The sequence below is a fragment of the Nyctereutes procyonoides genome, unplaced genomic scaffold (genome assembly GCF_905146905.1).
Source record: "Nyctereutes procyonoides isolate TBG_1078 unplaced genomic scaffold, NYPRO_anot_genome, whole genome shotgun sequence".
NCBI lineage: Eukaryota > Metazoa > Chordata > Mammalia > Carnivora > Canidae > Nyctereutes > Nyctereutes procyonoides.
Window position 1 is genome coordinate 26,509,922 of NW_026575035.1, and position 14,529 is coordinate 26,524,450.

Genomic DNA, 14,529 nt, shown 5'->3' on the forward strand with positions numbered 1-14,529 from the left:
CCTTTGTAATTCAGCATTCCTGCAGACTTGTCTACCCAAAGCACTTGAGAATAAGTCCCTTTTTGAACTCCTATAGTTCACACTCTCAAAATTCTTCATTTAGTAATAATAATAATATGTGGTAACTTATAGTGCTAGCTATGAATATATAATTTGTGAGCTTAATAAAAAACTACTGAAGATAAGAGCATGTGGGTGGCTTAGTTGGTTAAGTGTCTGCCTTTGGCTCAGGTCATCATCCCAGGGTCCTGGTATTGGAGCCTTATATTGGGCTCCCTGCTTCATGGAGAGTCTGCTTCTCCCTCTCTCTCTCTCTGCCCCTCCCCACCACTCATGCACTATCTCTTGTTTCCCCTCTCTCATAAATAAATAAATAAATAAATAAATAAATAAATAAATAAATAAAATGTTTTTAAAAATTACTGAAGTCAAATTCTGTTTGCATTAAAAATGTCCAGCTTGTATGCCATATTCAGTGAGTAATTATGATCTAATCCAAAAATATGTGTATATTACACATTTAATTTTTTTAAAGATTTTATTTATTTATTCATAGACAGAGAGAGAGAGAGAGGCAGAGACACAGAGGGAGAAGCAGGCTCCATGCAGGCCCAATGTGGGACTTGATCCTGGGTCTCCGGGATCACACCCCAGGATGCAGGCGGCGCCAAACCGCTGCGTCACTTGGACTGCCCTACACATTTAATATTTGTTCAGAATGAAATCACCTGTGTTTACACAGACCTGTGTGAAATCAGTAATAAAACTATATCTAGTACCCAAACAGATACTTGATAATTAGTTTTCTGGTTACTATTACCATATAACAAACCTCACAAAATTTACCATCCCAAAATAAGCAATTATTTTATTATCTCTCATAGTTTCTGTGGGTCAGCAACATGGGCTGATGGGCTCAGTTCAGCACTTGCTCGGTCTTTCATTCAGTCAGCCATTCATTAGAATGGCTAATGCTGTAATAGTGGGGCAATGGAACAGCCAGCCACCTAGCTTTTCAAATTATCAGAGGGCCCCTCCAAATGACCCCTTCATATATGTTAGCTTGAGCATATTCACAGAATGCAGTTTCTTTTCTTTTTTTAAATAATAAATTTATTTTTTATTGGTGTTCAATTTGCCGAAAGAATAACACCCAGTGCTCATATCGTCAAGTGCCCCCCAGTGCCCGTCACCCATTCACGCCCACCCCCCACCTTCCTCCCCTTCCACCACCCCTAGTTTGTTTCCCAGAGTTAGGAGTCTTTATGTTCTGTCTCCCTTTCTGACATTTCTTACCCATTTCTTCTCCCTTCCCTTCTACTCCCTTTCACTATTATTCATATTCCCCAAATGAATGAGAACATATAATGTTTGTCCTTCTCCGATTGACTTACTTCACTCAGCATAATACCCTCCAGTTCCATCCACATTGAAGCAAATGGTGGGTATTTGTCGTTTCTAATGGCTGAGGAATATTCCATTGTATACATGAACCACATCTACTTTATCCATTCATCTTTCGATGGACACTGAGGCTCCTTCCACAGTTTGGCTACTGTGGACATGGCTGCTAGAAACATCGGGGTGCAGGTGTCCTGGCGTTTCATTGCATCTGAATCTTTGGGGTAAATCCCCAACAGTGCAATTGCTGGGTCATAGGGCAGGTCTATTTTTAACTCTTTGAGGAACCTCCACACAGTTTTCCAGAGTGGCTGCACCAGTTCACATTCCCACCAACAGTGCAGGAGGGTTCCCCTTTCTCCACATCCTCTCCAACATTTGTGGTTTCCTGCCTTGTTAATTTTCCCCATTCTCACTGGTGTGACGTGGGATCTCATTGTGGTTTGGATTTGTATTTCCCTGATGGTAAGTGATGCAGAGCATTTTCTCATGTGCGTGTTGGCCATGTCTATGTCTTCCTCTGTGAGATTTCTCTTCATGTCTTTTGCCCATTTCATGATTGGATTGTTTGTTTCTTTGCTGTTGAGTTTAATAAGTTCTTTATAGATCTTGGAAACTAGCCCTTTATCTGATATGTCATTTGCAAATATCTTCTCCCATTCTGTAGGTTGTCTTGTAGTTTTGTTGACTGTATCCTTTGCTGTGCAAAAGCTTCTTATCTTGATGAAGTCCCAGTAGTTCATTTTTGCTTTTGTTTCTTTTGCCTTCATGGATGTATCTTGCAAGAAGTTACTGTGGCCAAGTTCAAAAAGGGTGTTGCCTGTGTTCTCCTCTAGGATTTTGATGGAATCTTGTCTCACGTTTAGATCTTTCATCCATTTTGAGTTTATCTTTGTTATGGTGCAAGAGAGTGGTCTAGTTTCATTCTTCTGCATGTGGATGTCCAATTTTCCCAGCACCATTTATTGAAGAGACTGTCTTTCTTCCAGTGGATAGTGTTTCCTCCTTTATCGAATATTAGTTGACCATAAAGTTCAGGGTCCACTTTTGGATAATCTATTCTGTTCCATTGATCTATGTGTCTGTTTTTGTGCCTGTACCACACTGTCTTGATGACCACAGCTTTGTAGTACAACCTGAAATCTGGCATTGTGATGCCCCCAGCTATGGTTTTCTTTTTTAAAATTCCCCTGGCTATTCGGGGTCTTTTCTGATTCCACACAAATCTTAAAATAATTTGTTCCAACTCTCTGAAGAAAGTCCATGGTATTTTCACAAGGATTGCATTAAACGTGTAAATTGCCCTGGGTAACATTGACATTGTCACAATATTAATTCTTCCAATCCATGAGCATGGAATATTTTTCCATCTCTTTGTGCCTTCCTCAATTTCTTTCAGAAGTGTTCTATAGTTTTTAGGGTATAGATCTTTTCCCTCTTTGTCTAGGTTTATTCCTAGGTATCTTATGCTTTTGGGTGCAATTGTAAATGGGATTGACTCCTTGATTTCTCTTTCTTCAGTCTCATTGTTAGTGTATAGAAATGCCACTGACTTCTGGGCATTGATTTTGTATCCTACCATGCTGCCAATTTGCTGTATGGGTTCTAGCAATCTTGGGGTGGAGGCTTTTGGGTTTCCTATGTAGAGTATCATGTCATCAGTGAAGAGGGAGAGTTTGACTTCTTCTTTGCCAATTTGAATGCCTTTAATGTCTTTTTGTTGTCTGATTGCTGAGGCTAAGACTTCGAGTACTATGTTGAATAGCAGTGGTGAGAGTGGACATCCCTGTCTTGTTCCTCATCTTAGGGGAAAGGCTCCCAGTGCTTCCCCATTGAGAAAGATATTTGCTGTGGGCTTTTCATAGATGGCTTTTAAGATGTCGAGGAATGTTCCCTCTATCCCTACATTCTGAAGAGTTTTGATCAGGAATGGATGCTGTATTTTGTCAAATGCTTTCTCTGCATCTAATGAGAGGATCATATGGTTCTTGGTTTTTCTCTTGCTGATATGATGAATCACATTGATTGTTTTACGAGTGTTGAACCAGCCTTGTGTCCCGGGGATAAATCCTACTTGGTCATGGTGAATAATTTTCTTAATGTACTATTGGATCCTATTGGCTAGTATCTTGTTGAGAATTTTTGCATCCATGTTCATCAGGAATATTGGTGTATAATTCTCCTTTTTGGTGGGGTCTTTTCTGGTTTTGGAATTAAGGTGATGATGGCCTTATAGAACGAATTTGGAAGTACTCCATCTCTTTCTATCTTTCCAAACAGCTTTAGTAGAATAGGTATGATTTCTTCTTTAAACGTTTGATAGAATTCCCCTGGGAAGCCATCTGGCCCTGGACTCTTGTGTCTTGGGAGGTTTTTGATGACTTCCTCAATTTCCTCCCTGGTTATTGGCCTGTTCAGGTTTTCTATTTCTTCCTGATCCAGTTTTGGTAGTTTGTGGCTTTCCAGAAATGCGTCCATTTCCTCTAGATTGCCTAATTTATTGGCGTATAGCTGTTCATAATATGTTTTTAAAATCGTTTGTATTTCCTTGGTGGTGGTAGTGATCTCTCCTTTCTCATTCATGATTTTATTAATTCGAGTCTTCTCTCTCTTCTTTTTAATAAGGTTGGCTAATGCTTTATCTATCTTATTAATTCTTTCAAAGAACCAACTCCAGGTTTTGTTGATCTGTTCCACAGTTCTTCTGGTCTCGATTTCATCTGGTTCTGCTCGAATCTTTATTAACTTTCTTCTTCTGCTGGGTGTGGGATCTATTTGCTGGTTTTTCACTAGCCCCTTTAGGTGTAAGGTTAGCTTTTGTATTTGAGTTCTTTCCAGTTGTTGGAGGGATGCTTGTATTGTGATGTATTTCCCCCTCAGGACTGCTTTTGCTGCATCCCAAAGATTTTGAACGGTTGTATCTTCATTCTCATTAGTCCATGAATCTTTTTAATTCTTCCTTAATTTCCTGGTTGACTCTTTCATCTTTTAGCAGGATGGTCCTTAACCTCCATGTGTTTGAAGTCCTTCCAAACTTCTTGTCGTCATTTAGTTCTAATTTCAAGGCATTATGGTCTGAGAATATGCAGGGGACGATCCCAATCTTTTGGTATCGGTTCAGACCCGATTTGTGAACCAGTATGTGGTCTATTCTGGAGAAAGTTCCATGTGCACTTGAGAAGAATGTGTATTCAGCTGAGTTTGGATGTAAAGTTCTGTAGATATCTGTGAAATCCATCTGGTCCAGTGTATCATTTAAAGCTCTTGTTTCTTTGGAGATGTTGTGTTTAGAAGACCTATCGAGTGTAGAAAGCACTAGATTGAAGTCACCAAGTATACGTGTATTATTATCTAAGTATGTCTTGACTTTGTTATTAATTGATTGATATATTTGGCAGCTCCCACATTTGGGGCATATATATTGAGGATTGTTAAGTCCTCTTTGTTGGATAGATCATTTAAGTATGACATAGTGTCCCTCTTTATCTCTCACTACAGTCTTCGGGGTAAATTTTAGTTTATCTGATATAAGGATGGCTACCCCTGCTTTCTTTTGAGGACCATTTGAATGGTAAATGGTTCTCCAACCTTTTATTTTCAGGCTGTAGGTGTCCTTCTGTCTAAAATGAGTCCTTTGTAGACAGTAAATAGATGGGTCCTGCTTTTTTATCCAGTCTGAAACCCTGCGCATTTTGATGGGGTCATTAAGCCCGTCCACGTTCAGAGTTACTATTGACAGATATGAGTTTAGTGTCATCATATCTATTCAGTCCTTGTTTTTGTGGATTGTTCCACTGAACTTCTTCTGAAAGGGGAATTTTGAGAGTCCCCCTTAAAATTTCTTGCAGAGCTGGTTTGGAGGTCACATATTCTTTCAGCTCCTGCCTCTCTTGGAAGCTCTTTACCTCTCCTTCCATTTTGAATGAGAGCCTTGCAGGATAAAGTATTCTTGGTTGCATGTTCTTCTCATTTAGGACCCTGAATATATCCTGCCAGCCCTTTCTGGCCTGCCAGGTCTCTGTGGAGAGGTCTGCTGTTACCCTAATACTCCTCCCCATAAATTCAGGGATTTCTTATCTCTTGCTGCTTTAAGGATCTTCTCTTTATCTTTGGAGTTTGCAAGCTTAACTATTAAATGTGGAGGTGTTGAATGGTTTTTATTGATTTTAGGGAGGGATCTCTCTATTTCCTGGATCTGAATGCCTGTTTCCCTTCCCAGATTAGGAAAGTTTTCAGCTATGATTTGTTCAAATACATATTCTGGCCCTCTGGCCCTTTTGGCGCCCTCGGGAACCCCAATAAAACGTAGGTTTTTCTTTCTCAGGCTGTCATTTATTTCCCTTTATCCATCCTCATGGTCTTTTAATTGTTTGTCTCTTTTTTCCTCAGTTTCTGTCTTTGCCATCAACTTGTCTTCTATGTCACTCACTTGTTCTTCCACCTCGTTAACCCACGTCGTTAGGACTTCTAGTTTGGATTGCATCTCATTCAATTAATTTTTAATTTCTGCCTGATTGGATCTAAATTCTGCAGTCATGAAGTCTCTTGAGTCCTTTATGCTTTTTTCTAGAGGCACCAGTAGCTTTATCATAGTGCTTCTGAATTGGCTTTCTGACATTGAATTGTAATCCAGATTTTGTAACTCTGTGGGAGAGAGGACTGTTTCTGATTCTTTCTTTTGAGTTGAGGTTTTCCTTCTAGTCATTTTGCTCAGTGCAGAGAGGCCAAAAACAAGTTGTATTGGGAAAAGGAGAAAAAGAGAGGAGAGAAAGAAGGAAAGAAAAGAGAACAAGAAAAAGGAAAAAAGGAAGAAAAAAAGAAAAAAGAGAAGAAAAAGAAAAAGAAAAGAAAAAGAAAGAAAGGGAAAAAAAGGGGTGGGGGAAGCAAACAAATCAAAAAGGAAAAAAAAAAAAACCCACGGGGGAGTATCTTCTGATTCTGTGAAGTTTAAGTCCCTTGACTTGCCCTGGGACTGGTCCGTCTAGCTGGTCTTCTGGGTGAGGGGCTTGCTGTGTTGATTTTCAGGTGTTAGCACTCGAGGGAGCTGCTCTGCCCCCGCCTGGTGCAGGGCTCATTGGGGGTTGTTGACCCCGTGAGGCCCCAGGAGGAACAACCGCAGTGGCGGGGCCAGCTCTGCAGCCCTGGAGTCAGCTCCCGCAGTAGCTCCGGAGCTCTCCGTCTGCAGGGCCTGTTGGCTCCGGGCGGGCGCTGATCTGCTCAGCTCGGGGCAGGAGCGTCCTCGCTGTCCTGGGCCCTCCCAGCCTCTGCCTTGCTGTCCTGGGCCCTCCCGGCCTCTGCCTGTCCCGGGGGAGGCCGGATCCTGGGCTGTGTCCCGGCGCCCTGTGCTCCGGAGCCTGCGCTGTGGGATTCGCGCTCCCGCCCGGCAGGCCCCTCCGCGGAGCCGCCGCCCGAGCCCCTCCGAGCTGCTCCGGGTCCCGCCGTGCGCGCTGCAGCCCTTAGGGAGCTCCGCGCACTCTCCCGGGGCGCAGGTGTCTGTTAGTGTCCCCGGGAGCCCGAGGGCATCCCCTCCCTCTTGGGTCCTGCTCCAACTCCCTGCGGGCCCCTTTCCGCCCGGGAAGGTTGGTGCAGCTCCTGCTTCTCCGGGACGGGGCTCTCCTGTCCTGGGGACACTCGCCCCTGCCTCAGCCTGGATCCTCGCAGGCCCCTCCCCCTTGGAGGCCTTTTGTTCCTTTCTTTTTCTCCGTCTTCCTACCTTGATAGAAGCACGAACTTCTCTCACTGTAGTGTTCCAGCTGTTCTCTCTTTAAATCTCAGGCGGAATTCGTAGATTTTCAGGATGATTTGAAGGTGATTTAGGTAATTTGGTGGGGACAGGTGACTTGGGGACCCTACTCTTCTCCCGTCTTGCCCCTCCTCCAGAATGCAGCTTCATAACAGACTATTCATATGACTGCTGGAGACTTAAAGAATGAGTTCTATAGCTCATATGTTGAAAGCTGCATTAATCATTATGAGCTACCTCAGAAATTAAAGCATCAATTTGACAGCATTCTCCAGATTAAAAGCAAGTAAAAAATCTGTTTACAGTAACATTATCTTCCATTGCCAAATTATGGAAACAGCCCAAGTGTCCATCAACTGATGAATAAAAAAGATAAAGAAGATGTGTGTGTGTGTGTGTGTGTGTGTGTATATAAAATGGAATATTACTCAACCATCAAAAGGAATGAAATCTTGCCATTTGCAATGACATAGATGGAAGTAGAGGGTATTATGCTAAGAGAGAGAAAGCATAAGTCAGTCAGAGAAAGACATATATCATATGATTTCATTCATATGTGTAACTTAAGAAAAAATACAAATGAGCAAAGGGAAAAAAAGAGAAGGAGGCAAACCAAGAAATATACTTTTTACTATAGAGAACAAACTAGTGGTTACTAGAGGAGAAGTGAGTAAGAGGATGGGTGAAATAAGTGATGGGGGTTAAAGAGTGCACTTATCGTGATTAGCACTGGGTGTTGTATGGATGTTTGAATCACTCCATTATATATCTGAAACTAATATAGCATTGTATGTATTGTATGTTAACTAACTGGAATTTAAATAAAAACCTAAAAAAAAAAAAAAACCTGCCTAAATCGAAAAGACAGGAACTAGATTCTCCTTCTTTTTTTTTTTTTTAAATATTTTTTTCTTTATTTATTTATGATAGTCACAGAGAGAGAGAGAGAGAGAGAGAGAGAGAGAGAGGCAGAGACACAGGCAGAGGGAGAAGCAGGCTCCATGCACCGGGAGCCCGACGTGGGATTCGATCCCGGGTCTCCAGGATCGCGCCCTGGGCCAAAGGCAGGCACCAAACCGCTGCGCCACCCAGGGATCCCTAGATTCTCCTTCTTAAGAGAGAAGTGGTGAGTTTTTAAAAGAGCATATGGGATGGGGCATGTTATCATAGAGATTATGTATTTGGTAATAAAAACATACTGTCTTTTGTTTTTATTTAACTTTTTATTTTTATTGTTTTTTTTTTAACTTTTGATTTTAAAATAATTATACATTCTTAGGAAGTTATAAAACCTGAATGTTTCCTCCTAAGATCCAGGGCAATTTCACTCACAATTGTTGTTAAACTGAACGTTTTAGCCAATGCAATAAGCAAGAAAAGAGAATAAAATACATACAAATCAGGGTGAAAAACTGCTCATTTTTTTCAGGTTTTACAAAAGCCGATGTGGAGAATTCCAAAGAATCCACAAAAAAAAAAAAAAAAAAAAAAAAATCCTAAAAGTAATAAGTGAATTAAGGCCAAAGGACAGGAAATCAACTTACAAAAATGAGTTACGTTTCTGTATCTTAGCAATAAATACATGAAAACTCAAATTAAAATATCATTTAAAGTATTCAAAATATGAAATGTTTATGTATGATATAACAAGAATGCATAAGACTTATATACAAAAATATAAATAGCCAAAAATAAAGAGACTGAAGTAAGACTAAATATATGGACAGATAGTGAATGTCCATAGATTCAGAGTCAATAAAAGAAAAATGTAATTCTCCATAAATTTATATACAGGTTTAATACAATTCCTATCAAAAGTCTAGCAGTTTTAGATGTAAGCAAAATAATTTTAAACTTTCTATAGAATGGTAAACTAAAATACCTAAATTAATTATTAAAAATAAGAATAAAATAGAAGGAATCCTTTTACTCAGTTTCAAAACTAATCATTTAGAAATACTAATCAAGAATGGGTAGTTTTGTCTTAGTGATGGGCAAATAGATCAATGGAATAGATTAGAGACTAAACATTAGCTCCACTTAAGTATAGCCAACTAATTTTTCACAAAGCTATAAAAGCAATTCAATGAAAGGATAATCTTTTACATACAGGGCATTACAAAAAAAAGAAAAACAAACAAACAAAAACAAACAAACAGGAAAGCAAGAGCCATTCAGAGGAAAAAAAATAAGTCACAAAAACTGTCCTTGAAAAAGATCTGTCAGCAGATTTTTTTAGACAAATTTTTAAAAAACAATTGTCTTAAATATGGTCAAAAAACAAAGGGAAGGCATGGAGGAAGTCAAGAAGACAATGTACAAGCGAAGTGAATATATAAAAAAAACAGATAGAAGACCTAAAAAGAAACCAAAAAGTAATTTTGGAGCCAACATGTAAAAGAGCTAAAATGAAAAATTAACTAGAGGCATTCAAAGGAAGATTTGAGAATCAAAATGATCAGTAAAGTTGAAGATAGGACAAAGGAAACTATCAGGCCTGAAGAGCAAAAAGAAAAAAAAAAGATTGAAGAAAAATGACCAGAGCCAAAGGACCCAGGTGACCATAAACAGAACAACATATGCAGTGTGAAAGTCCCAGAAGGAGAAGAGAAAAGGAAAAGGACAGAGAGAATATTTGAAGAAATAATTGAAAACTTCCCAAATTTGATGAAAGTCATTTTTATAAACATCTAAGTATCTCAATGAACCCAAAGAAAGATGAACTCAAAGAGATGCACAGAGACACACCAGAATCATACTTTCAAAAGCCAAAGATAAAAATAGAATTTTGAAAGTAGAAAGAAACAACTCATTATATGCAAGTTATCTTCAATAAGATTATCTGAACATTTCATCAGAAACTGGAGCCCAAAAGACAGTGAGCTGATATATTTAAAGTGCTCAAGGCTCAAGGGTTGCTTGGGTGGCGCAATGGTTAAGTGCCTGCCTTCGGCCCAGGGCATGATCCTGGAGTCCTGGGATCGAATTCCGGATCAGGCTCCCTACATGGAGCCTGCTTCTCCCTCTGCCTGTGTCTCTGCCAATCTCTCTCTCTCTCGTGTGTCTCATGAATAAATGAATGGGGTTTTTGAAAATAAATAGATAAATAAAATCTTCAGTTATTAAAAAAATAAATAAACAAAAATAAAGTGCCCAAGAAAACAAACAAAACACAAAACTGGTGAGCAAGAAGCATCCTAGCAAATAACTGGCAATACTGCTCTGCAAGAATAAGGGAGAAATTATAGCATTTTTACATACACAAAAGCTGAAGGAGTTTATTTCCACTGACCTTTCTGCATGAAATGCTCAAGCAAATTTGGGCAGAGTGAAATGAAAGGAAACTACACAGTAACTTGAAACCATATGAAGAAATGAAGATCTCAATAAAGGTAAATAAATGAGCAACTATAAAAGCGATTATTTTTGCATCAGTGGTTTGTAACTCCACTTTTTTTTTTTACATGATTTAAGATACTAATACATTTAAGGAAAGCAGTAGTCTAAAGTCTAGCTTTCTTTTAACCTTGGTTTAGAAATCCACATTTGGTTTTCTATATAATTTAAGATACCAATTCATTTAGAATAGTTATTGGTTTCTGCTTGGGGGCATATAATGTATAAAGATACAATTTTATGATAATAACTTAAAAGGTGAGGATGGAGCTGTAAAGGAGCAGAGTTTTGTATATTATTGAGGTTGAACTTATAAATTCAAATTGAGTTCCGCATTGGGCTTCTCAAAGGGAGCCTGCTTCTCCCTCTGCCTATGTCTGCCTCTCTGTGCCTCTCATAAATAAATAAATAAAACCTTTAAAAAAAATGTTCAGCAAAGAAAGTCTCTGGATCTGATGGCTTCATTGGTTAATTCCACCAAACATTAAAAGAAGAACTAAAAGCAATTCTTCTCAAATTTTTCCAAAACAATTGAAGAGGAAGGACAGTTTGTAACATTCTTTGAGGCCAGCATTACCCTCATGTTTAAGCCAAAGAAGTACAAGAAAAGAAAACTACAGATCCATATCCCTTATAGAGATAAATGCAAAAATCCTCAAAAAAAATGCTAGCAATTTGAATTTAGTAGTATATTAAATGGATAATACATTGTGACCAAGTGGGATTAATTCTTGCAAAGTAAGGATAGGTTTAAAATACAAAAGCAATCATTAGTAAATGCCATATTAACAGAATGAATTAAAAACCAAATGAATTAAAAAATTACTGGGATGCCTGGGTGGCTCAGTGGTTGAGCCTCTGCCTTTGACTCAGGTTGTGATTCTGGGGTCCTGGGATTGAGTCCCTCATCAGGCTCCCCACAGGGAGCCTGCTTCTCCCTCTGCCTATGTTCCTGCCTCTCTGTGTCTCTCATGAATAAAAAAAAATAAAATATTAAAAAAAAAAACACCACCACAAATCATCTCAGTGGAACAGAAAAAGCCTTTGACAAACTTTGTTTCATAACAAAAACATTCAACAAACTAGGAATAAAAGCTCTTGACATACTAAAAACCGTATATGAATAACTCACAGCAAATATCATACTTGCTTGTGAAAAACTGAAAGCTTTTGCTCTAAGATTATGAGCAATGCAAGAATGCTCACTTTGTTCCCTCTATTCAATATAATACTGAAAGCTCTATCCATAGCAATTATCCAAGCAAAAGATATAAAAAGAACCCAAATTAGAAACTAAAATTATCTCTGCAGATGATATCGTTGTATATGTAGAAAATCCTAAAGATCCACAGAAAAATTTAGAATAAATGAATTCAACTAAGTAGCAAGATACAAAGTCAACATACAAAAATGAGTCGCATTTTTATACACTAACAATAAACAATACTAAAAGGAAATTAAGAAAACAATTCAGTTTATGATAGTATCAAAAAGAATAAAAGTCTTAGGAATTAACTTCACCAATGCATTCCTTAACACAAACCCAATGATATTTTTTGAAGAAATAAAAAAATCCCATCCTAAAATTCATATGGAATTTCAAAGGAGCCTGGAAAACCAAAACAAGTTGTAAAAGAAGAATAAAGTTGAATGAATCACACTTCCTCATTTTTAAACTTACTATGAAGCTATGGTAATCAAAACAGTGCAGTACTAATGTAATGACGGACATATAGAACAGCGTAATAGAATAGAGAGCGCAGAAATAAACCTTTGCATATATGGTCAAATGATTTCTGATGGAGTAAGAAATTCATTCAACGGGAAAAGACAGTTCTCTCTTTTTTTCAGCTGCTCCAAAAACTGGATATCTACATGCAAAAGAATGAAATGGACCCTTCCTTAAAAATCATATACAAAAATTAACTCAAAGTGGATCAAGGACCTAAATGTAAGACCTAAAAATATAAGACTCTTGTAAGTAAACATACAGCAAAAGCTTTGTGACATTGGATTTGGCAATGATTTATTGAATATGACACCAATAGCATAGGCAATAAAAGAAAAAAAAAAGGGGATCCCTGGGTGGCACAGCGGTTTGGTGCCTGCCTTTGGCCCAGGGCGCGATCCTGGAGACCCGGGATCGAATCCCACATCGGGCTCCCGGTGCATGGAGCCTGCTTCTCCCTCTGCCTGTGTCTCTGCCTCTCTCTCTCTCTCTCTCTCTCTGTGACTATCATAAATAAATAAAAAATTTAAAAAAATGATTTAAAAAAAAAAGAAAAAAAAGACAAACTGGGTTCTTAAAAATAAAAAAAAAAATGTGTGCATCAGAAAACTCTTATCAGGAGAGTAAAAACGAAACCCACAGAATGGTAGGAAATATTTGCAAAGCATCTATCTGATAAGGCTTCAATATCCAGAATATATAGAGATCACCTAATTTCAATAATGAAAAAACAACCTGTTTTAAAAATTCACAAAAGACATTTCTCCAGGGGCACCTAGGTGGCTCAGTGGTTGAGTATCTGCCTTTGGCTCAGGTCATGATCCCAGGGTCCTGAGATCGAGTCCCACATTGGGCTCCCTGCAGGGAGCCTGCTTCTCCCTCTGCCTATGTATCTGCCTCTGTCTGTGTGTCTCTCATGAATAAATAAATAAATAATCTTAAAAAAAGACATTTCTCCAAAGAAGATATACAAAAGGTCTACTAGCACATGAAAATATGCTCATCATTAGTCATTAGGGAAATGTAGATCAAAGCTACATGATACCACCTTACACTCCGTCGATTGACTACTATTAAAACAACAACAACAGGAGATAACAAATACAGGATGTGGAGTAACTGGAACCCTATGCACTGTTGATCGGCATGTATAATAATAAGACAGCTGCTATGGAAAACTGTGTGGTTGTTCTTCAGAAAATTGAAAATTTAATTACCATAAAATCCAGCAATTGCACTTCTGGCTATGTATCCAAAAATTTGAAAGCAGAATATTGAAGTGATATTTGTACATCTAAATTAGAAGTAGCAGTATTTACCATAGCTAAAATGTGGTGGCGACTTAAGTAACCATCAACAGATAAATCGATACACAAAATGTGTTTATACATATAGTGGAATATTATTCTTTTTACTAGCGAGGGGGAGGTAGGCCACTGAGGAAGTGTAAATAATTGGGGGCGGGGAGATGAATGAGCACTTAAAAACACAGATGGGAGTTAATTTGTGATAAGTCTGTCTGGGTGTGGTATGGACTTCCTGTCTCTTTCTTCTGTGGTAATAATTGTCTCTGGTTGATGACTCCTGGGAGAGGATTTACGACAATGGAGTACCTGTTGGAGGCAGATAAAGAGAGATCAGGGGAGTTCAGAGAAAGCCCCTCCCTGCATTTGCTGTTTTTCAAGTACCTATGGCGCAAAAATAATCAATCTGTTAGAATGACATGCTTTAGGGTAATGTATTCTGCTACTCTTCAGTACAGAGTTGAGGTTCTACAAGATGAAAAGAACTTTGGGGATGGATGGTGGTGATGGCTGCACGCCATGAATGTATTTAATACCACTGAATTGTAAACTTACAAATGGTTAAGATGGTAAACTTTGTATACTCTACCATAATAAATAATGGAAGGGGGAGTGTTTACAGGTAAATATAACATCTTTATAAAAAGGAAAAAAGTTGTCAGTAAATCATTTATGAAAAATCAATTAATCAATAAAGTGATGGTAAAAATGGCCTTAAAATGCCAAAAAAACCCCACAAACATATTATTGTGCTTACTGTGTTCCAAGCATTGTCCTTCATACTAACATTTAATCATCACAGTTAAATATTAGCATTATAATTTTACGGGTGAGAAAATTGAAGACAAAACAAAATTGAGGACAAAGCTGCACATTTGTCTTATGTGTAATATGTGACAAACCATGATTTTATACAAAATTATGTTGCCTAATTTACAAAATTAGTTGCTAAATTC